At 37.9% G+C, this 25204-nt stretch overlaps 1 non-coding gene and 1 pseudogene across 1 annotated transcript; one reads left to right on the plus strand and one right to left on the minus strand.

Moving 5' to 3' along the window:
• Positions 1-5726: 5726 nt before the first annotated feature.
• Positions 5727-5832, minus strand: LOC140852321 (small nucleolar RNA R71). Its single transcript, XR_012135223.1, has one exon. It is a non-coding gene; the product is annotated as a small nucleolar RNA R71 (small nucleolar RNA).
• Positions 5833-22599: 16767 nt separating this feature from the next.
• LOC105034088 (ran-binding protein 1 homolog c-like) lies at positions 22600-23507 on the plus strand (annotated as a pseudogene).
• The last annotated feature ends 1697 nt before the right edge of the window (positions 23508-25204 follow it).

Here is a 25204-nt window from a genome sequence, read left to right on the forward strand (position 1 = left end):
GATGGAGTTTGCTGGTCTGTCGATCTCCTTCTGGGGATATACGCTCGAATCGGCTTGTTACCTTCTAAATAGGGTTCTGAGTAAGTCTGTAACCAAAATACCATATGAGATATGGATAGGATGTAAGCCAGTACTCTCGCACCTTAAGGTTTGGAGGTGTTCGACTTATGTTAAACATTTAATTACGGACAAGCTTGGACCTAGATCTGACAAGTGTTATTTCATAGGATACCCAAAAGAGACCAAAGGATATTATTTCTACCTAGCTGATGAGTAAAAGATGTTTGTCAGCCTTAAGATAATCTTTTTGAAAAAAGAGTTCCTTAGTGAAGGGACTGTTGCCTCTAAGGTCGAACTTGAGGAAGTTCGACAGATGAAAAAATCGACACAAGTTGCTGAATCTGAACCAGATTTGGTTGGATCAGATCCAGAGCCCATTATTCCTGCATCCTTAAGATGTTCTGGTAGAGTACCACGTCAACCGGACAGATACTATAGTTTCTTGGTTCGGGATGGTGATCCTGTCGAACTTGATAAAAATGATGAGGATCCGATCATCTACATGGATGCAATGCAGAGACCTGACTCTGAGAAGTGGCTAGAAGCCATAAAATTCGAAATGGAGTCCATGAAGGTCAACGAGGTGTGGACATTGGTTGACCCACCCGAAGGAGTAAAATCCATAGGGTGTAAGTGGATCTTCAAGAGGAAGAGGGGCGCAGATGGAAAGGTGAAGACCTATAAAGTCCATCTGGTTGTCAAGGGATATCGTCAATGTTATGGTATAGACTATGACGAGATATTTTCTCCTATGACAATACTCAAATCCATTCGGATTATGCTTGCGATAGCTGCCCATCTGGACTATGAAATCTGACAGATGGATGTGAAGACAGCTTTCCTAAATGGAGAGCTGGACAAAGAGGTGTATATGATACAACCTGAAGGGTTCACATCCACAGATGAGTCTAAGGTGTGCATACTATAGAGGTCCATTTATGAACTTAAGCAGGCATCCCGGAGTTGGAATATACGTTTTGATAGGACGATCAAGACGTATGGCTTCGTTAAGAATGGAGAAGAGCCCTACATTTATAAGTAGGCTAATGGTCCAGTAGTGGTATTTTTTGTATTGTATGTCGATGATATTCTCTTAATCGGGAATAATTTTTCTGCATTACAGGAAATAAAGATTTGGCTGTTGTCATAGTTCTCCATGAAGGATCTGGGAGAAGCTTCCTACATCCTAGGGATGAGGATCTATAGAGATAGATCTAAAAGGTTGTTTGGCTTATCCCAGTCCATGTACATTGATACTATGCTGAAGAGGTTCAGCATGGAGAATTTCAAGAAAGACTATCTACCGATAGGCCATGGAATTTCTCTCTCGAAGAAGAATTATTCGACAACACCTCAAGAGAGAGAGCGTATGGATAGAATTTCATATACTTCGACAGTAGGATCTATCATATACACCATGACATGTACACGATCAGATGTGACATACTCACTAGGGGTAGTGAGTAGATACCAATCTAATCCAGGGGAGAATCACTGGAAGGTTGTTAAAATCATCCTGAAGTATTTAAGAAATACTAAGGACCAATGGCTTGTTTATGGTGAATCAGACTTGAGACTTATAGGGTTTACAGACTCTAGTTTTCAGTCTGATCAAGATGACAGCAAGAGTGTGTCGGGATTTATTTTTACCCTTAATGGTGGGGCTGTCTGCTGGAGGAGTTTCAAGCAGCACACTGTGGCAGATTCAGTTTGCGAGGCAGAGTATATTGCTGTATCAGATGCTGTCAAAGAAGCGGTGTGGCTGAGAAAATTCATCATCGAGCTCAGAGTAGCACCCTCCCTTGTTGGTCCAGTTCTGCTCTATTGTGATAGCTCTGGTGCCATTGCTCAGTCGAAGGAACCGAAGGCACACCAGTGGATGAAACATATACTGCGCCGCTACCATCTTATCCGAGAAATCATGGATAGAGGTGACGTCGACCTTCAGAAGATCGATGGAAAGGAGAACCTGGCCGACCCATTTACTAAAGCCATTGCGGTGAAGGAGTTCGACGACTTCAAGTCGAAGATGGGTATTAGATACTGCATCGATTGGCTTTAGGCCAAGTGGGAGATTGTTGGGAATAGTGTCCCAAAGCCAATCATCAGTCTGTTGACGGTTGTGTTCTTTCTTATATTAGTATATAAATTATAAATTAATAAAAATTATTTTGATATTTTTTATCATAAATTATTTCATCTTCTAATAAACTCCTGTGTTGTGGTGAAGTCCTTAGGACTATTTAGACTCGACAAGGGAGGTTTTATCGTTTAGTCCTTAAACTTGTTCGCGACCAAATGATACGTTGTTACCAAGGACAACAACGTTTATCAAGCATAGATCGTTGTGTGCCATATGGGTTGGTTGTCCTCTTAATCAAGGAGTGTGGAGACACTGGTATGGCATACAGGTGAGATGTAAGGGTACATCTGCACTGAACGTGACTGACTCTGGAGCTTTTTCTGCTGTCAAGATTTGCTCCGATGGAATATGGGTATAACTGTCCCTCCGACCTGAGACTGCCACAGTGACTTGCAAGCAACTCACTGCACTTAGGCACTGGACTACCTGAATTTTTAATTCAGTGACGGAAGGCTGCTGGGTGTAGTCAAGTACTTGACTTGTCGGTGCGTGTGTCAAGATGGGATTGACCACTCCAATTCAGGAGCTATGTACAGTCGTGTTTCAATTTAGCAAAACCTTGACCAAGGTAGTCCTAGTGACGAGTCACAAGACTGTTTGAGTTGAGCACGATTTGGATAATCTGATCAGGATTGACAGTTTAACCCTGGGTCGTTGATAAATACATAATTTAAGTCATTTAAAGCAGAAAATTATATTTAATTTATTTTATTTATTAAAATTTTGATGCTTCTTTTTATATTTTACAGGAAAGATGATCGTCAATACAAAGAGTCTGATTCATAGATCAAAAAGACTCAAGTTTGAAGAAATTTGGACTTAAAATAAAATTAAAATAAAAGAAAGATGCATCCGGTATTATAGAAAATGAAGATACTATGCAAGGAATCTAAAAGGATACAGATGTCATTATAAAGAAACAAATGTTTCTTTTTGGTATGTGAAAAAGTGGATCACGTTGATTTTTTTTTTGGGTGGTTTCACGTGAAGTTTGGGCGCGGTTTCACATGGATTCAAGAAGCCTGGGCGTGCGTGAATTCAAAAGAAAAGCATGGCGCGTGGACGTGACACGCGGGAAGCTGGCGCGCGGACGCAGGACGCGGTTTGGATGCGGGGCGCGGACGCGGGACGCGACGTGGACGCGGGGACGGGTGCTGACGCGGATGTGGACGCACTGCAGACAAGTTCAAAATAAGGAAAAAAATAATATTTAGAAATATTTTGAAAGATTTGTATTTTTTTAGTCCCACATCGAAAAATCATGTAAAACTCCTCCCTCCTAACACCTATAAAAAGACTTTTGTACTCTCATTGGGGGGGGAGCCCAGAAATTCTTCTAGAGCCTTGCATAGAGGAATAGAAAGGGACTACTTCATGAGCAGCTAGGCTAGCAGTCTCGGGAGTGGAGAAGAAATTTTGTAACGACACAGAGATGGTTTATTGTTCTAAACTTTTCTGTATTTCTTTATATGCAATAAAGATTATACTTTTTATTTAAATTGTCATGAGTTCTTTATTTGCTCTCTATCATATGCTTTTATTTATGCTTTCTTGTTAGATTAATATTAGGAACAACTTTTACTTTCCGGAGACGCGTCGTGATCTACGGATATGGGGCGTGCCGAGGAAAGAAAAGTTGTGTACCTAGTCTTTCCGGAGATGCGCCGTGATCTACGGGTACGGAGCGTGCCGAGGAAAGACAGATATTTTTCCTAAGATTAATCACATCTATTTAGTAAAAAAAGAGATACAACTCTGCTAGTGCAAATTAATTCAAAACTCCCGAGCTCTTTTTATTTTTTAATTACCTCAATTTTACGATAATTTATTTTCTAAATCAAAAACAACGCTTCTTTCTTTTATCTTGCAATCTCAACTTAGCCCAAGGTCCCTGAGGATACGATCACGACTCATCCTACCTATGTAGTGAGTAGAGTTATTTTTGGTGCTATCAACGACTACGCATCAAATTTTGGCGCCGTTGCCGGGGATCTTGGCACGGTTGAATTAAAAATTTAAAAAATTTTTTTTTAAAAAAAAATTGAAATTTTTTTTTTTAATTTTTTTTTTTAAAAAAAAAAAATACTTTTCAGTTTTTATTTCTCATTTTAAATTTTTTTTTTCAGTGCTTTCTAGCTAAATAATCTTATTTGCATAATTACAGAATTACCTTGCATAACTAATTTACTATTTAGAATTTTGCTGCTTAGAATAATTTGCTACTTTTCATAGCCCAGTAATTTATTGCTTTTTAGACTTAATCACTTAAATTTATTTTCTTGCAAAACTAAAAAAAAAATTAAAAAAAAATATATATAAAAAGATAAAATTATATAAAAAAAAAAACCACTGACATTTCATAACACTTAACTAAAATAGCGTAACCTCAAATATAAAAATTTCTAACATGATTGGACACCTTGTTTCTTTGCATTGCATCTCCATAATTGATCTTAAGGGCAATAACCCATTAACCAGATAAGGTGGGGATTTGATCACCCTTCCTTGGCCCATAAATCACTCCCTTGCATTTGCATAACCTAGACCTTAATTTAAAATCAACTAGATGTCAGCCTTAGGAATTTCGAGCTCAATAGGATAAGAAAGCTCTAGAGTTGAACCGAGTGCGGATTGGTTAATTGCTCGGTGTCTAAGGCAAGTGTAAAGAAAGTGGTTTTCAATTGGTTCCGTTGACTGATCTGGCCAACTTAGTTGGTGTCTAAGGAAAGCAACGAGCAGGAAACCTCCCACATCTTACGCTTACCTGGCCGAGTCAGTTAGTCAGTCTTGAGCTTGGAGTGCTCAAAAGCAATCTTGAAAGTTAGGAGCTGTCTAGATCTAAGTTAACCTTAGGATAGAGAGTCTATGATTGTTTAAGTTGATTGCAATTAACATCTAAACATTAATTAATTTCTCCTTTTTCATAGATTTAAGGTTCTTAGGTTCTTCTCTTTAGATTTTTTTCATTCTTTTTTCACTTTATTATAAAAATATATATTAAAAAAAAAAAAAATTTCTGTGTGTGCTCTACAGTATAATTGTAAGGTGTATGCTTGGCCGTAGATCGTTACGACCAGAAATCCAACCTTTTGATCCAGAAATAGAAAGAACCTTTAGAGCCTACAGACATAAAAAGATGGACCGAAATCAGGAGAATGATCCACCCAAGCGATTGAAGGAGTACTTTACTCCTTCCACATATACTTACTCTCCTTGTATTCAAGTACCCCCTGTGGAGGCCACTCAATATGAAATTAAGTCCAGTATAATCCAAATGTTACCTTCATTTTATGGACTTAGTAATGAAGACCCTTATAAACATCTTGAAGAATTTCTTGAGATATGCTCAACTGTCAAAATTCACAACTTCTCCGATGATGCTCTTAGGTTGAAATTATTCCCTTTCTCACTTAAGGATAAAGCCAAATACTGGCTACATACTTTGGATTCCATGACTATATCAACCTGGGACTAGCTGCAAGGAGAGTTTCTCAAGAAATATTTTCCCATAGGAAAAACTAATCAAATAAGGAAAGCCATAACTAGTTTTTCCCAATTAGATGGAGAAATGTTTCATGAAACATGGGAGAGATTAAAAGACCTTATTAGAAAATGTCCCCACCATGCTGTACCCAAGTGGCAGTTAATCCAATGTTTTTATGATGGGCTCTCTGAAAGACATCGACAAATGGTCGATGCATCATGCGGTGGGACATTTATGCTGAAAAGTGAGGATGAGGCATGGCAACTGTTTGAAATTTTAAGTGAAAATTCATTACATCATATGTCTGCTTCCATTAGAGATAAACCCATGTTAAACTCAAAAAGAGGTGGAATATATGAAGTAGGAAATGCCATAGATATCCATCAAAAGGTAGATGAACTGTCCCAAAAATTAGATCGTCTTCTAAACACTGGACAATCCCCGATTCCACCTAATCCAATCCAAGAAGTTTGTGCATTGTGTGCAAGTCCAAACCATTTTGTTAGTGAATGCCCAGCCGCACCCCAATTTTCTGAGTTTGTGCACGAACAGGTTCAGCAAGTCCAACAAGCTCGCAGACCAGGAAACGATCCATATTCGAACACTTATAACCCCGGCTGGAGAAACCATCCAAATTTTTCCTGGAGACCACAACCAGTGGTTGGTCCTGCCACACCTCGACCTCAATATCAAGACCCAACATATAGGCATGGACCATACCATCAATTCCAAAATGTTCCTCAACCGTCTACTACTGGTCACAGCTCAGCTTTTGAGGAAAAAGTCCTGAAAGCACTAGAAAGATTAGAAGTCAACACTCAAATCCTTAACTCCCACACACAATCCATTGCTAAGCTAGAGACCCAAATAGGTCAACTAGCGACTGCATTCAGTAGGAGGGAAGAAGGAAAATTACCTAGCCAATCCGAGAGCAACCCAAGAGGACAATTTGTGATTGAGAGTTATAATACCCCAGAAGCTTTTTCTGAACATGTCAAATCAATCATGACTCTGAGAAATGGGAAGGTCATTGAACACACTAGTAAAACCAATGAGACTGACCCTAAACCTCTAACCGAATCCAAATCACCCAAGAATAAGGAGGACCTGAAAATAGAGAAGGAACCAACTGCACCGGAATCATCTTACTTGCCTAAAGCCCCATTTTCGGATGCCCTGAAAGCCCCTATTCCTGCAGATAAGAAGGGAGGAAAACTCGATGAGATGTTGGAATTGTTTAAGCAAGTCCAAATTAATCTTCCCCTTCTAGATGCAATCAAACAGGTCCCTGCTTATGCCAAATTTTTGAAGGATTTGTGCACCCAAAAACGTAAATCTAGATCACAAATCCCAAAGAAAGTACGTCTCACTGAACAGGCTAGTTCTGTCGTCCAGCATGCCACTCCTCCAAAGCTTAAAGACCCAGGAGCCCCCATCATTTCCTGTGTTATAGGAGATTATCACATTGAAAAAGCTCTTCTAGATTTAGGGGCAAGTGTGAATCTTTTACCTAGTTCGGTGTATGAACTTTTTGGATTCGGAGAACTGAAACCCACATCAGTCACATTACAGTTAGCCGACAGATCAATTAAAGAACCACGTGGAATGCTTGAGGATGTCTTGGTCAAGGTAGATGAGTTTTACTTTCCAGTTGATTTTCTGGTTCTCGATATGGAATTAAGTGGCAACCCCAGACAAATTCTCATTATCTTAGGACGACCTTTCCTAGCTACGGCGAATGCATGCATCAATTGTAGGACAGGAGTCATGGACGTATCGTTTGGGAATAAGAAACTGAGACTGAATGTGTTTGGTGCTTCCCAAGGACCATCAATGGATAGTTGCTTCAAAGTAGATACACTAGAAGATATTATAGAAGATGCAACACCCACAATTCTAGCACCTGAACCCTTAGATACTTGCTTGGCTCACTTTGGAGTGTATGACTTTAAGGGATATATGAAAGAAGTTAACATATTGTTGGATACACCACATGATAAAACCACTCCTCCATGGACAATCAAGTATGAGCCATTACCCATCTTTTGTTGGTTTTATTGCATATGACGTCTGGCTGAAGACGTAAAACTTAGCGCTTGTTGGGAGGCAACCCAACGATTTCATTTTTTTTTTTACTTTATCGCAGCTGCAGGAATTTAGAACAAGAGCCTATTAATCAATGAAGCTATCTTCAACTTCCGAAGCAAAATTATCTCAGGTGCACTCTCTCCTTTTATTTTCTTTGCTTTTCTACTCCATTGAGGACAATGTAGATTAAGTTGGGGGGGAATTAATCAAATCCTCGAGTATGGTCAGAAATAATTAGTTTTGTGTATTCAAATTTTATTTTGATCAAGAGTCAATTAAGCATCCTAATAAATGAATGATTAATGGTCAAGATAATTTTAGAGATACTGAGGAATAAATTATTAAGAAAACCCAATGAATGGTAGGGTTTGAACTAGACCAAATTTTAGGAGTGATTCTACAACCCTCTTCTTACTGATCTCAATAAAGAATCTGCTTCATGAAAAATTAGGTGGAAAGATCGAGGTATGCTTTTTATTTAAAAAAAAAAAAAAAAAAAAAGAAGAAAAGAGAGAAAAACAACATTGGTCTCCTACTGAGTAACCGGGCCCTTTCGCCTAAGTAAGCATTGTGGTTCGCGTAAAAAGGTAGGCAATGTTATATGTATATATATATATATATATAAAAAAGAAGACTAAATTGCAAGAAGATGATAAACCTCTTTTTCATTAAGTTAGAAGATTTAAAGAGTAAAGTGGGGAGTTGGTGAAAGAAAAGCTCTGAAATTTCTTTAGTTAATACTCAACCACTAATTGGGTCAAATTGATAATCCAATGAAATATCTCTTTAATGGTCTGACCAAGTATCATCTACCTTTTGGGATGCCTAACCTAATTTTTGATTCAAAACTGAGTCAGTACACAATGCTGATATATCTATTTTACTTGAGGACGAGCAAAATTCAAGTTGGGGGGTGTGATAAATACATAATTTAAGTCATTTAAAGCAGAAAATTATATTTAATTTATTTTATTTATTAAAATTTTGATGCTTCTTTTTATATTTTACAGAAAAGATGATCGCCAATACAAAGAGTCTGATTCATAGATCAAAAAGACTCAAGTTTGAAGAAATTTGGACTTAAAATAAAATTAAAATAAAAGAAAGATGCATCCGGTATTATAGAAAATGAAGATACTATGCAAGGAATCCAAAAGGATACAGATGTCATTGTAAAGAAACAAATGTTTCTTTTTGGTATGTGAAAAAGTGGATCACGTTGATTTTTTTTTTGGGTGGTTTCACGTGAAGTTTGGGCGCGGTTTCACATGGATTCAAGAAGCCTGGGCGTGCGTGAATTCAAAAGAAAAGCATGGCGCGTGGACGTGACACGCAGGAAGCTGGCGCGCGGACGCAGGACGCGGTTTGGACGCGGGGCGCGGACGCGGGGTGCGACGTGGACGAGGGGACGGGTGCTGACGCGGATGTGGACGCACTGCAGACAAGTTCAAAATAAGGAAAAAAATAATATTTAGAAATATTTTGAAAGATTTGTATTTTTTTAGTCCCACATCGAAAAATCATGTAAAACTCCTCCCTCCTAACACCTATAAAAAGACTTTTGTACTCTCATTGGGGGGGGAGCCCAGAAATTCTTCTAGAGCCTTGCATAGAGGAATAGAAAGGGACTACTTCATGAGCAGCTAGGCTAGCAGTCTCGGGAGTGGAGAAGAAATTTTGTAACGACACAGAGATGGTTTATTGTTCTAAACTTTTCTGTATTTCTTTATATGCAATAAAGATTATGCTTTTTATTTAAATTGTCATGAGTTCTTTATTTGCTCCCTATCATATGCTTTTATTTATGCTTTCTTGTTAGATTAATATTAGGAACAACTTTTACTTTCCGGAGACGCGTCGTGATCTACGGATACGGGGCGTGCCGAGGAAAGAAAAGTTGTGTACCTAGTCTTTCCGGAGACGCGCCGTGATCTACGGGTACGGAGCGTGCCGAGGAAAGACAGATATTTTTCCTAAGATTAATCACATCTATTTAGTAAAAAAAGAGATACAACTCTGCTAGTGCAAATTAATTCAAAACTTCCGAGCTCTTTTTATTTTTTAATTACCTCAATTTTACGATAATTTATTTTCTAAATCAAAAACAACGCTTCTTTCTTTTATCTTGCAATCTCAACTTAGCCCAAGGTCCCTGAGGATACGATCTCGACTCATCCTACCTACGTAGTGAGTAGAGTTATTTTTGGTGCTATCAACGACTACGCATCAGTCGTCCTATACACAGGGGTCAAAAGGGATGAATTATACAGTAACCATATTCGCATAGGTTTTGAATATTGTGATTGTGACTATTCGACCTATCCAGACGTCACGTACCATTACTAGATGGTTACTTCGATTAGTACAGAAATTGGTTCCTGTGCTACTGGCTTAAGTTCGAACCTATGGGGTCACACATATTAGAGGTTCCTATCTGATCTAATGGCTGGTGAAGAGTCCTACTGGACCGGGACTCTTCGACCAAGAGTCCTAATGCTCGGGAACTCTGAGTCCTACGTGTCTGAGACTCTGTGATCGAGAATCAAGATTCTTTGATCATGAGTTTCACACATTTTGGGTACCGGAGTTAAGAGTCCCACTGGTTTGGGACTCTTCGATCAAGGTTTCATATCGATGGACTTTGATGCCCGATTGCCCATCAGATTTGGACTCAATATTTATGAGAGATTTAATTAGTGATTTGATCACTAATTAACTCAATTTGATTGGGTAATTATTTTTGGATCAAGTTCAATTGAATTGGATTCAGTTGGGTTTAACCCGATTAGGTTAAGAGTTGACCTAATCGCCAAGGTAGTTTGGTCCCTGATCTGATCAAGGTTGGGCTTAGTCAATTTTTGATTTGATTAAGATTTTATTGAGTCTAATTAAGCCTAATTGTATTGGGTTTAATTTAGTCTAATTGTGCCTAACCTATTTTAATAAGGTTGGTTCAATTAGGTTGATTTAATATTTGAAACTACCTTGACTTATCTCCCTGCGCCACCTCACCTCACCTGCACCTATCTGAATTCATGAGAAATAAGTTCTCGTGAATTTTCTCCCACACAGAAGCCTTCCCACGCCTCACCTGTGTGCGCCATTTTGAGTGGATAAAGATGGTTGGTTGGCCATTCAAATTCAAATGATGTTTGAATTTGAATGGGCAACTAACCCATGCGCCACCTTATCTATTTGTGCGCCCCTTGCTCTACACGAAAAAATATTTCTCGTGTAGACTCTTCACGCACAAAGAGCCCACGCCCCTCTCTTCTCTTGCCTTGAGTGGATAAGGATAGGTTGGTTGGCATTTGAATTCAAATTTGATTTGAATTCAAGTGAGCAACCACCTAGTTTTATCCTCTCACGCGGTGAAAACGCTGAAAAGATGCGGTCTTGCACTATTTTAAAAAGGAAAGAGAAGGTGGGGCGTGCGCACGACTTTCTTAGAGAGAAAGGTTGGCATGAGAAAGGGCCTCTGTGTGAGAAAAGAAAAGAAAAGAAGAGAAAAGAAAAGAAGAGAGAAAGGGCGCAGGGTTTTCTGTGTGTACCCTAGGGTTACTGCCTAGGGTTCGGGAAGTGAGAAGGTGAGCTACGAGTGTCATGAGTCCATCAAACTTTAGGAAGAGCTTCATCAACCTCTCTACTATCTCTGCTGACGATCCAGAGCATCTGAAGAATCGGTAGACATCGATCGAAGGAGTTCGATCAGCATCAGCCATCGAAAGGGTTCTGTGACGAACTAGCATTCGTGAGGAGCCGATCAGATCGAGAGCTTCGTGTGGATGATCCACAGAGGCTAAACATACTGTGTGACTGTATTGCGATGATCAGACCTTCTCGATGGTGATCAGACTGTGGCGATTGATTACCCGCACGAAGGTAATGTGTTCTGAACACATAACAGTAAAATATTTACTATAAAATTCAAAATTTTAAATTTAAATGCATGCTATATATATCATATTTAGATCTTTATGTAGGGTTAATATATGTTAATTAATTAGATTAATTAATAATTTTCACTGTAAAATTATAATTTTGAAAAAGTTATAAAATTACCATTTTACCCCTGCACTGAAATTCACTTCAAGGAGATCATCAACCATGGCTTCGAGCACCTCAAATATGTAAGTTTTTCTTCCTCTTTATTTTATTTTTTTAATACTTTGGAAGGTGACCGATTTGAATCTTTGTCCTGCAAGTCACCGTTGATTTCAAGGTCATGTATGAGAACATGGTTTGTTGAAAAATAAAGAGGCCATAGATGTCAATCTGATCATCCTCCAAGAGAAGAAGAAAAAGGAGTCCGAACTTACTGCGGGACTCAAAAATCAACTTGAAGAGAAACTGAAGGCATTGAAGGAGAAGAATCAGAATCTCTTGGATCTTCAGTGAAAAATCAATGACCAAGAGAAGAAGATTTTTGATTTGCACACTCTAGCCGAGAAGAACAAAAAATTAGAGCCGAGGCTTAAAGAGGCAGAGAAGGCCAATGAGGCTCATGAGAAGACCATTGAGGTTTTGAAGAAGCAAGTTAAACAGAAGCAGGATAAGGTGGCCAAGGTGGTGGAGTTATACAAGGCCTCCAAGGAATTTGAGAAGAAAGTATCTGAGAGCTCCGAGGGTGCATATGATTATGCATTCAGTCAGTGCCACAAGTTAATCAAGAAAATATATTCTGAGATAGATATCTTCAAGGTCACTCTGAAGATGGCCGTTGAAATGGGCATAAAGGAAAATCTTGAGCCACCCACTGAAGCGACGGTGGAGCTAGCTAAGGAGTCAGGTCAGGATTTTGTCGATGTGGGTATAACCGAGGCCATCACCGTAGAGCCTATATCTGCTGTGCTCCCAGTCGAGATTGAGGTTCCTTAGGTCATCAAGAAATTGAAGTCTACTACAGCCGCAGGGCCCACTACCACTGATGTTGCTGAGAAGTCGGAGCAGATTAAAGAAAAATCAATTAAGAAGGATTCCAATGCATCAGTAATTATCCGATAAAGATTTTTCTTTCTTTTGGGATATTTGACCTGATACAGGTCTTCTTCTTTTTTGGAACATGTGTTTTTGCTTTTGTATTTTTTTTTATATCAATGCAAGAAATATTTTCTCAGGCGTTGTGATTTGGTATGCATGTTCTAGTAAATTTCATAGCTTGCCAGGATAAAATAATTACATATATCTTTATAGTTCAACAGAATTAAAAATTGATAACTTTAACCATACCAGTCGTCAATTAATTAAAGATCAAGGTTCAGACGTACCTTTATTTGTATGATCTCGAATAGATTAGGTTCAAGATTCGATCTGAAAATTGATATTTTCAAAAGAATCCAAAGACAATCTTGCTCCAGAGATTAACATAGTATCATATCGATTCAAAACTGATGTAAGATCACTTGGGGGGATCAAGCCCTTCGAGGTCATACCAGACTGAAATTTGGATTTATATCCGCATCCTCTGGGGCCATGTTGGACTGAAATCCGAAGTAATAGTTGCATCTTCCGGGGCTATGCCAGACTGAAATCTGAATCAATACTTGTTCCCTTTGGGGTTGTATCAGACTGAAAGTCGAATTAATATTTGTGCCCTCGGGACTTTATTGGACTGAAATCTGAATTAACATTTATGCCCTTCAGATCTTTATCAGATTGAAATTTGGATCAATATTTGTATCCTTCAGGATTTTATCAATTCGGAGATTGGGTTTAAGAGATCTTATCTCCTTTCATGCCTCTCGAAATCTTATCGAACTGAAATCCGAATTAATATTTATACCCTTCAGGATTTTACTAATTCAGAGATTGGTTTTAGGAAATCTTATCTCCATTCATGCCTCTCAGGGCTGTACCAGACTAAAATTCAGATCAATATTTATATTCTTCGAAGTTTTACCAATTCAAAAATTGATTTTAGAAGATCTTATCTCCATTCGCGCCCCTTGGGGCTTCACTGGTCTAAGAGCTGAATCTTCATAAATGGAAAAACATGATATACAAGAAAAGGCTCATTAGAGCATTTTCATTGATAATATTTTTTGAGATTTTCATAATTTCAAGTATGAGGAATAACACATCCATCTAAATTTTTAATTTTATAAGCTCTTAAGTGAATTACATCGATGATTTGATAAGGTCCTTCCCAATTGGGAGCTAATTTATCTTGTTTGGTAGGCTTTGAAACTTCTGTTCATCTCAGGATGAGATCACCTTTCTGAAATGACTTTGATTTTATTCGGACATTATAATACTTAGCAATTCTTTGCTTATATGTTGTCATTCTAATATGGATATGTTCTCTTACTTCATTAAGAAGATTCAGATCAGTTCTTAATCGATCAGAATTGGTTGCCTCATAAAAATTTCTGACTCTATCAGATGATAGGTCAATCTCAACTAAAATCATAGTATCAGTCCTGTAGGTGAGTCTGAAAGAAGTTTCTCTGATTGAAATCCGATACATGGTTCGATATGCCCATATACACTATATAGCTCTTCAGCCCACAACCCTTTTGGTTCAGTGAGCCTTATCTTCAAACTTTGAAGGTAGTTTTATTGGTTATTTGAGCTTCACCATTTGACTGCGGATGTCTAACAGAAGTGAGCTGATGATCAATATGAAACTTGAAGCAAAATTTTTTGAACTTGAAATTATCAAACTATCGAATATTGTCAGTAATGATGACCTAAGGTAAACTAAGCCAGCATATTATAGATCTCCATACAAAATTTTGCATCTTTTTTTTTGTGATTTGGACTAAAGGTTCTACCTCTAACCATTTTGTAAAATAATCAATGGCTACCATCAGAAATTTTTTTTGGCCTGCCACTACTGGGAAAGGCCCCAGTATATCTATAACACCCCGAGTCGAGATATGGTAGTTAGGAACTTACATGTACACTAGCATTCATCTTGGTATGTGGCACAGCATGTCATTCATCATACACTTGAGTATTTACATGTTAGTTAATTAGTAGTAATAAAGTTCAGATTTAGTAATTAATTAAGAAGAAAATAATCGAAGAATGATCGAGAAAAAATGGAGGAATTGAATCGATACTTTTGGTTGAAACAGGGGTTCGAGTCAACTCGGATTTTAATGGAGTCGGCTCGATGGTCGAAAAATAGTCAGACAAGATTGAAATTTTGGATGTTTTATATTTTAATTTAAAATAAATCTATGGAAATGACTGAGCAACTTCACTCCATAAATAGAGGATTGAAAATTTTTTTAGCACCACATCAACAAATCCATAATTGAGTGGTTTTCCTAGGGTTGACACCTAGCAAACCAAACCTTAGTTTATTTTCATTCCAAAGCTTAGTCACTGATCCTTCTTACTACTGATTTTATCCCTTAGCTAAATCAGAAATGTTGGAGAAGAAAGGGAGGCTGGAAACAAAGAAATTTTCAAACAGAATTTTAAGAAAATTGAGCTAGAAATGAACGTTTCGTTGAAAACTGGTTCGAAAGAGAAAAATTTACTGTTGGAAGAAAAGGAAGAAATCTGTGTGAATAGTGGCAAAGATTTGGTCATCTGAGGTGAGGATTTTGATTTTCTAAACTGAGTTTACACTAAAACTTAAATGATTTCTAACTGATATGAGGTTTAGATGATTTAAATTGTGAGATTTTTGAATTAAAAGAAAAGGAAGAAATCTGTGTGAATAGTGGCAAAGATTTGGTCATCTGAGGTGAGGATTTTGATTTTCTAAACTGAGTTTACACTAAAACTTAAATGATTTCTAACTGATATGAGGTTTAGATGATTTAAATTGTGAGATTTTTGAATTAAAAATTAGGAAGTAAAGGCTACTACTAGTTTTCTTGAAATTTATCTGAATTATTTAAAAAAAAAGTTTAAGTTAGAATTGGCTGAATATGAAAGGAGTCATGGAAGGGGGATATGGATTGAATTGCTGGAATTCTCAAGTTTTATTGAGCATCAGCTAACTCCAGATAAAGTAAATAGTGTAGAACTAAAGTAAAAGATGGAAAATACTAGAAACTAAGCAAATAAGATAAAGTATGCATTTTCATCCTCATGTATTATGCAGTACTATAATTGATAAGTGTGTATCTACTTTTTATAGGAGAGGAAGAGAGCCCAAAGGGGGCTTTAGATCAATCAAGCACCAAGGTGGTACAGTAACTATCTTAAGATGAGTGAAATTTCATCTAACTCTGATGTTTCATTATATTTTGATATAAAAAGGTCTTATCTTGAAAAGAAGGCTAATTTTCTATTATTCTACAGCTTATACACTTGTATGAAGTATGGAAACAGGAATGTTCTTTTGATAACTTATGAATATAGCTTCTGTATGTTATGTATAAATGTTTATGGTTTGAATAGCATGGCAAATCATGGCTTGGAATGTGTTGAAATAGCTTATCAAGATTTTATCGAATATATTTTCAGCAGGCCATCCATAGGAGTGATCAACCCTCTTGGATGTTTCTGAGTACCAGCGGTACTTCCTTGTGAAATATTATGCCCGTGGGGGTCTAGTTGTATCAAACACACCGTATCGACTGTCCATGATAGGGGTGCACTGTGGAGTAGTCGGTGGTAGTCCAATGGCACCTTCTTATACTTTCGTATGTCCAGTGGGGCTCAATTTTATCCGACACACCATATCGACTACCCATGGTAGGAGTGCACTATGGTGTAGTTGTCGGTAGTCAAGTTATTTTCTGTTTTGATATTACTTGCACTGCTTTACTCTTATTTGATAGTAAAGTTTTGAAAGCCTATTAATTACTTATGACATATGTATCAGGAGTACTACAGCAAATCTTCGTGTTTTTCCTATTGTTCGATGGATTGTTTGCTCATTGGGATTAGTGTCTCATTATGTATTTCTATTTTTTTTTTGACAAGTTTAAGGCTTTATAACTTAGCATAGCAGTTGCATCCTCAGCACTCATTCTAGCGAAGGTTGGTCATGACGGTTAGAGGGAGGAGTATTCATTTTGGGTTTTTCATCCTCGTGCATGTTAGCGAGTGCAGGGAGGTCATTTTGGAGGATTATATTTTGAGATTGTATTCTATATTGAGTTATATTTTAGGTGGAGTATGTATAGACTAAAAGAAAGTGGTAATGAGATGTACCTCAAACTTAATGTAAAGGTATGGATGTTGAAGGAAGCTTAGTGTTGCTTTTCAACCAAGTTAAACGAGTGGAACTTGACTCTACTTTATGATTGTGTCGATTATTGGCTAGTGTAAGTATGGTATTTGCTTTACATAATAGCAGGTTGGATATCCAGTTAAAACTTTGGCAGGTTATGGGAAACGACCAGAGTTTAATAGTGTTTTGTGAATCACAGTACAAAATACTACCAAAACTCTATTCGGTTGCCACATTCTTGCCCGGTCTAGGGAGGGGTGTGACAATATCCATCCCCCAAATTGCAAAGGGCCAAGGGGTGGTAATAGAAATAAGCTCAGCTAAAGGTTGATATTGGATGTTAGCATATCTCTGGCATTGGTCACACTTATTGACAAGATCAGTTGCATCCTTTTGAATAGTTGGCCAATAGTAATCTTGTTAGATTACTTTATAAATAAGTGACCTACCCTCCAGATAATTTTCACATATTTCTTCATGCACCTCACAGAGTGCGTAGTCAGCTTCAGACGGTGTGAGGCACCGAAGTAAAGAAAGAAAATAAAATTTTTTATATAAATGATCCTCTTGAAGAACATACCATGGGGCTTGTCTTTTAACACTTCTGGCCTTGATCGGATCATTGGGTAGAATTTTTTTAGATATGTATTCTACGAGGGGATCAATCTAACTCAGCTTATGATCGATTTGAAATATAGAGAACACCTCAATGCTAGGCCTATCCAACTGTTCAATCAGTACGTTTTGATTTAATTCAAAAAAATCCAAAGTGGTGAGGTGCGATAGAGTGTCAGCCCAAGTATTTTTCGATCTAGGAATTTGGAGCACTTCAAGCTCTTCAAAATTTTTGGATAGCTTTTTGACATTCTGTAGATAACGAGCCATTATGGAATTCTTGGCTTCAAATTGATCTCGAACTTGACCGACGATAAGTTTCGAGTCTGTAAAAATTTTTAATTTTCTGACTTCCAGCTCTTTTGTTACTTTGAGACCTATCGTTAGGACTTTATATTCAGTACTATTATTGAAAGTATTAAAATTGAACCTCTGGGTTTGATCAGTTATGAATCTTTCAGGACTAGCCAGAATTAAATCTGCACCACTTTCTTGAGAATTTGAGACTCCATCCACATGTAAAATTCAGAATAAATCATCACTTTTAGGATTTGTCGGGATTGATCCATCATCTGGGATAGTATGCTTTGTAATAAAATCAGCTAGTACTTGGCCTTTAACTGTAGTTCGAGGTTGGTAGTGGATATCAATTTTACTGAGTTCAATAGCCCATTTGATGATCCGACTTAAAGTATCAACTCTTGATAATATCAATCTGAGGGTTGGTCTGTCAATTCTGCAACGGTATGAGCTTGAAAATAAGGCTTGAGTCTCTGGGCTGCAATGATCAAAGCATATATCATCTTTTCAGTCTTTTTATATTAGATCTCCATATCTCGCAATAATTTACTAATGTAGTAGATAGATTTTTGAATGCCCATTTCTTCTCGAATAAGAACTGAGCTGACTGCACAGGATAAGATAGAAATATATATGTATAGTTCTTTGCTTTTGACCGACTTAGAAAGAAGAGGTGGAGAGCCAAGATATTTCTTAAGATCTTCAAAAGTAGTCTGACATTCTTTTATCTAGTTAAAATTTTTGATATTTTTTAATATTTTAAAAAATAGAAGGTATCTTTCAGCTAATCTGAAAATAAATCGACTAAGGGCTGTCACTCGTCCAATGAGCTATTGAATTTTTTTGATGGTGGTCGGGCACTTCATTTCCAATAATATTTGAATTTTTTCAGGATTAGCTTCTATTCCTCTTTGATTAATAAGAAAGTCAAAGAATTTATCTGAGCCAACCCTGAAGGCACATTTGTTAGGATTAAGCTTTATCCAGTGCCTTCTAAGTTCTCCAAATGCTTCCTTCATGTTGGTAATATGTTGGTCCTTTTCGGTGCTCTTTACTATTATGTCATCAATAGAGACCTCTATATTTTGATCAATTTGTTGCTTGAAAATTTTGTTGACGAGAAGTTGGAATGTAACACTTGCATTTTTAAAACCAAAAGGTATTATTTTGTAACAATACAAACCTCTTTCAGTGATAAAAGCTGTATTTTCTTCATCTTTCAGAGCCATTTTGATCTGATTATAGTCTAAGAAAGTATCCATAAAATTGAGGAGCTTGTGACCAAAGGTAACATCTACAAGCTGATTAATCTTCGACAGAGAAAAACTGTCTTTCAGATAAGTTTTATTGAGATCTTTATAGTCGATGCATATCCTCTATTTACTATTGGCCTTCTTGACCATAACAACATTGGTTATCCATTTTGAGTAATAAGCTTTCCTAATGAATCTTGTTTTGAAAAGCTTGTTAACTTCCTCATCGATAGATTTTTGTCTTTCTGAGGTAAACTTCTTTTCTTTTGCTAAATCGGTTTAAAATTTGGATCCACATTTAGTTTATGAATAATCACATTGATAGGGATGTCGAGCATATCAGAGATCGACCAAGCAAAAACATCAACATTTGTCCGTAAAAATTTGATCATTTTATTCCTTAAATCAGACTTGAGATTTACACTGATCTGGATTTTTTTTTTTCAGATCATCTCTCAAAGAAATGGCTTCAATCTTTTTTCCTAGTTTACCTTGAACTTTTCCAAGCTCATCCAATACATATGGTATGTCAACTGGTATAATTTTCATCGATTGTTTTATTTTAGAAGAAATCATAAAATACTATCGAGCCACCGTCTAAACACCATGCATTTCATCAATTTATTCTTTAGTTGGAAAACACACCAATAGATGATAAATAGAGACAATGGCTTTAAGAGCATTAAGACTAGGTCGGCCAAGAATAGCATTATAAATAGATGAAACTCTGACCATCAGAAAAGTGAGCTGCACCATTGACTGCCTTGGTTCCCATTCTGCTGTAACTGGCAGAGTAATTTCTCTCTCAACCACCATTGAATTTTCTGAGAACTCGACGAGAGGAGTATCGACCCGCCTGAGCTGTCCGATCAAGTTCATTTTTAAGAAAGCATCATGGAACAATACATCAACAGAGCTTCCATTATCAATAAGAACTCTTTTTACATCATACTTTGCTATCATCATAGAGACGACGATAGTATCATTATGAGGGGTTTGGATCTCCTTTACATCATTCTTAAAAAATAAAATAACATCTTCAATTCTCTATCTCTTGAGAAATGGGTCGAAATGGGTCATCAGTGCCAGGTAGGACACCAGATATTATATTGATAACACTAGTAGTTGATTGGTTGTGGTCATCAAAAGTTTCTTCTATTGGAGGTCTACATTCTATGATTTTGGCCGATCTGACATATTTACTGAGATAGCTCCGGTGCACCAAGGCTTCTATCTCGTCTCACATGCAGCTGCCTGCATTTTTTGATGTTATGGCCATGGTTTCAATGGAAGCGACAATATTTTTACTTATCTCTCTTCTTTGGAGAGGCTTTCAAAGGACAAGATCTTTGGAGATACCTTTCTCCTTTAATTTTCATTAGAATCTGAGCTTGGAGGGCGGATAGAGGGGCGTAAGAATTGAAGCATCGAGGTAGACTTTTTGACCTCGAATTTTTTCGGGATCGATTTGAGTTTCCAGTCTGCTATACTTCATTATTCTCTCTCGACTGTTTCTTCTCATTTTTATCCTTTGTTATCTGCCTTAAGATAGCCTCCTCCTCCTTAGTCTAGGCGTACTTACGCATCCAATCGAGCATCTCATCATAGATGTTTGAGAAGTTTTTATTCAGAGAAATGATCGGATGATTGCTCTAGAGTCCTCTTTTCAAAGTAGATATGGCAATTGATTCATTGAATTTTTTTACTTCCAGGATGGTCGTGTTGAAACGAGCCACATCTAGAGATATTCTCTTTTCTATTGTTGAATAGAGAAAAGACTATTCATATGCCTCAAATGAGGTTTGTTAGTATCAAAATAAGTGATGAACCATCTCCCAAGTTACTCAAAAGAAGAGATGGACCTTTATGGGAGTTTGAAAAATCACACTCTCGCTACCTTTTTGAGGGTTACAGAAAAAGCAATACATAATAGGGCATCGGAAGCCCCTTGTAAAGCCATGAGGGCCCTATAACCGTCGATATGATCCATTGGATTAGCAGAGCTATCTTGAACCAGTTTGAAACTGATTCACTCAAGATCTCACGAGAAAAAGGAGATCGAAGATTGAAACTATCTTTATTCTAAGATTGACCTCCTACCTGGATCTCCATCAGACATCGTTCAAGATCCAGGATCTTGTGCTTTAGATCACCTTCTTTTTGAACTTTCAAAGTACTAGAGATAAATTCACTGTCAGCCTCATTAATATGGTGTTCACTTGATGGGCTGGTTGAAGACTGTGCTGAAACAAAGCATTCGGGGGAGGAGCTTCTTTCAACTGTTGCTCCTTCTTCTTTTAAAGCTGTTGAACAACTGCTGTCAGGACTTGGACTTCCTGAACCAGGAAGCTGAATTGTTGAGGATCAACAGCAATTGGTTGCTGTGATGGTGCCTCAGGTGCTCTCTCTTCTGAAGCAGAGGGACAGGGATGCTGAACTCATGTCTTGACCATCTTTTTCATAAAAAAAATTATAGGGCCATTCTTTTAATACCAATCTGTTGCTGCAAGGCTCAAAATCTGGAGTAGGACGGATCAAATTGAATGAGACTGGGCTGGAATGATCCTTGCGATCCAATAGGAATTCCTCCAATCTGCAAAATCAGTCAAGAAATCGGATGGGAATCCTCTGGTTCTTGACTCTCCGATGTTTAAGTTTGAGTCTTAAGAACAAGAGTGGAAAAGAGTGGAAGCGTAAGAGAGATTGAATAGAACTGGAGGAGGATTAGGTAGGAGCCAGGATTCTGACATAGTTTTCTACCAGCAGAGTCTCTCTTAGTTTCAGAGAGTAGAACTTCCTGATGGAGAATCCCTAGCTCTCTAGTTATAGAGGAGTTGAGGAAGCCGTTCTCAAAATTTTTAGGTCATTGGAGGAGTTTGTTAGGTGGTTAGAGAGTCACCTGTAAATAAGCTGGCGTACAACTGTGCATATAAGCTGGACATGAGATCACACCTGACTATACCTACCAACCATATATGAGATCGTGGCCATCTGTGGTTTGGTTGCAGAAACCACCGTGGGCATTTGCAGAATGATTAAGTCTGTCAATATAATAGTTTACTTTAGTAGATGATCGGGGTGAAATAAAGACTAATCATAATAATCATCTCGATTATAGGAGGCATCGTGATTTAGGTCGGTAAATATCCGATCTGAATATTTCTTTATCTACTTATCGATAAATTGATCTATTGAAATTTGACATTTTGAGATTAATATCTCTTTGATCCCATATAATAATGCCATATATCTTGAGAGTACACCAACATCTCTCATTCGCTATCATATCCACCTTCCTTGCATGTCTTATAAAAATATATATATGCGCATGCCATGTCTTTCGTTACTATCCCCTACCTAAACGCATGTCATCCGTCAACCTCTAAGCTTCAAATTAAGTCTGCGTAGGAACCTTTTCCCTTTCCACTACCATCGGTTAAACCATGGCAACGCTGTTCCTGGCCCGTTATCTATAAATCCCACGTTCCGACTCTCTTTCTGAGTTAACGATCCCCCCATGGCGAGTTCCGACCCTGAGCGCCGGGACGAGGAGGAGGCCGCCTCTGCGTAGGAACCTTTTCCCTTTCACTGCCTCTCCACTACCATCGGTTAAACCATGGCAACGCTGTTCCCGGTCCGTTATGTATAAATCCCACGTTCCGACTCTCTTTCTGAGTTAACGATCCCCCCACGGCGAGTGCCGACCCTGAGCGCCGGGACGAGGAGGAGGCCGGCGAGGCGGCCGGCGGCGCGCAGATCACACCCATCGTCCGCCTAGAGAAGGCCTCGAGATTACAACCGGCGAGGAGGAGGAGGATGCCCTCCTCGACCTGTAAGTCCCCCGATCTCCCACCTGACTAAGCGTTTTTGTTCAAGATCCGAGGAATTTGGGTTCTGATCGATCTTTCTCGATTCTTTATTTGTTTTGGTGCTGTTAGAAAGGCGAAGCTCTACCGGTTCAACGAGGAGGGAAACCAGTGGGTGGAGCGGGGCACGGGGACCGTGAAGCTCCTCAAGCACCAGGAGCCGGCAAGGTCCGCCTGGTCATGCGGCGGCCCACGAGCCTCATGATCTGCGCCAACCACCCGGTTTGCCTGTCGTGCTTTCAGATTTGGATTTCGCTCCGGATTTAAGGGAATGGAATAGCGTGTCTTCTTGTTTCTTGGATTGTGGTTTAGTCCTTCCGTCGATCAAGATGCAGGAACACGTGGCAAGTCCTGCGTGCGGCATGCGGCAGATTGGGGGAATTGGAGGAGGAAATGTTCTGCATTCGTTTCGGTTCTGTTGAAATACTTCATCTAGTATCTCAAATGGCAGAGAATTCTCTTCTATGTTTTTTTTTTTTCATATATTACTTTCTTCTTATATGAAAATCTTACCAATTGTTGCATTGAACCAGTTGATATGTACTTTTTATTGCTCCTTTCATGCGATTATTATAGACATCAACAGCAATATTCAGCCTAATGGGTTTTGCGAAGGCCAAATTTTGGAAATAATACCACCTTATAGTAGCCATTGCTCAAGAGGTTAACAGAAGACGACATACCTATTTTGAATTCAAATGACCAGCCTTCCTCATAAAGCCAATAAAGATGATGTTACGAAAATAAAGGTCTGGGATGTAAAGCCAGGAAAGTTCCTTGTTGATTTTGCATAAACTCAACTTAGTTCAATGAAGCCTTAATCTCTAAGTAATTAAGGTTGGTCACATGAATTATTCTCATATGCATCCATTCTACTTGGTTTAGTGTCATACTTTTGAAAGACGTTACAATTCATCCCATGTGGTTTTTAGTCTGCCTTTACTCTTATTTGTTTCTTCTACACACACACACAAAAATCACTCCTCGTTGGTGTTGGTATTATTGCTTGGCCTACATTGTGCATGTCTAAACCATTTGAGCCTTCTTTCTCTCAATTTATCTTCAATTGGGGCCACCTCCACCCTTTTATGAATATGATATTCCAATTGCACTTCTCTATTTTGTCCATTCTGCTTTAATTTTAGGAAGAACATATTCTTCAATCTCCTCTTTCTTATGAATTATTGATCCTAGATATGAAAAGTCATGATCTTCATTTTTCTCTCCTCCCTCCTCATTTTTAATTTGAGTGGAATTGCATTCCATGTATTACATTTTTGTTCTACTTAATCTAAAATACTTGGATTCTAATGTGCACCTTTGTAATTTCAATTTACGATCAACTCTAATATTTGTTTCATCCGTTACGATTATATTGTCTCCATGCACAAAGGAATATTACCTTAAATACACCTAGTAAGTTCATTCATAAGTAGTACAAAATGTAAGGACTCATAGCAGATCTTTAGTATAAACATATTGTGATTGGAAATTTTGTAGTATTATCAGTAATATTTCTCTCACAAGTTATTGCTTTGTTACGTATGTCCTTAATCATATGTATATCTAATGAATTCTTTTTTTCTAATACCTGCCATAACTTTTTTAGGGCTCTATCATATACTTTTCTTAAATCAACAAAAATCATATAAAGATTTATGTCTTTTCTTTATGCTCCTCTATTAATCTCTAGAGTAGAAAAATAACTTTAGTGGTCGACTTTTATGGCATAAAAACAAATTGGTTCTTTAATACTTTTGTACCACATCAATGTGTGCTCAATCATCATCTCCCAATAATGTTTTATAATATGGCTCATGAGTTTAATACCATGATAGATAGAATATGAGAGTGATCCATTAGGAAATGATGATGAGGGAGTATAAGATTGGTTTCTCCTGGTAGAGCGTGATTAGTGGAGGACCTAGAGGGGGCGGGCAATAGGTTAGGTCATTGGGTTGGGTGTTGAAAACTAGGGTTGTTGGGTGACTTGGTGGGAAGGAGGGGGAGGGGAGGGTATATGAAGTGCATATTGGGTGGGAAAATATTTGATAAATACTATTCTAGATAATCAATGATTGCAAAGTTTATATTATTACCTAACTACGATGGCCCTTGAGTCAATCTATCTAGTGGATGGTTAATCCTAAGTAAGTGGTTATCAGGTTATCTTATTAAAAATATATATAAGAGATGGCTAATTGGAGTGTTGGTTAGGATCATTCAGTGTTGGGCAACATATCATTGCAACCTAGT

This window comes from Elaeis guineensis, chromosome 10, assembly GCF_000442705.2.
Source record: "Elaeis guineensis isolate ETL-2024a chromosome 10, EG11, whole genome shotgun sequence".
NCBI classification, from domain to species: Eukaryota; Viridiplantae; Streptophyta; class Magnoliopsida; order Arecales; family Arecaceae; genus Elaeis; species Elaeis guineensis.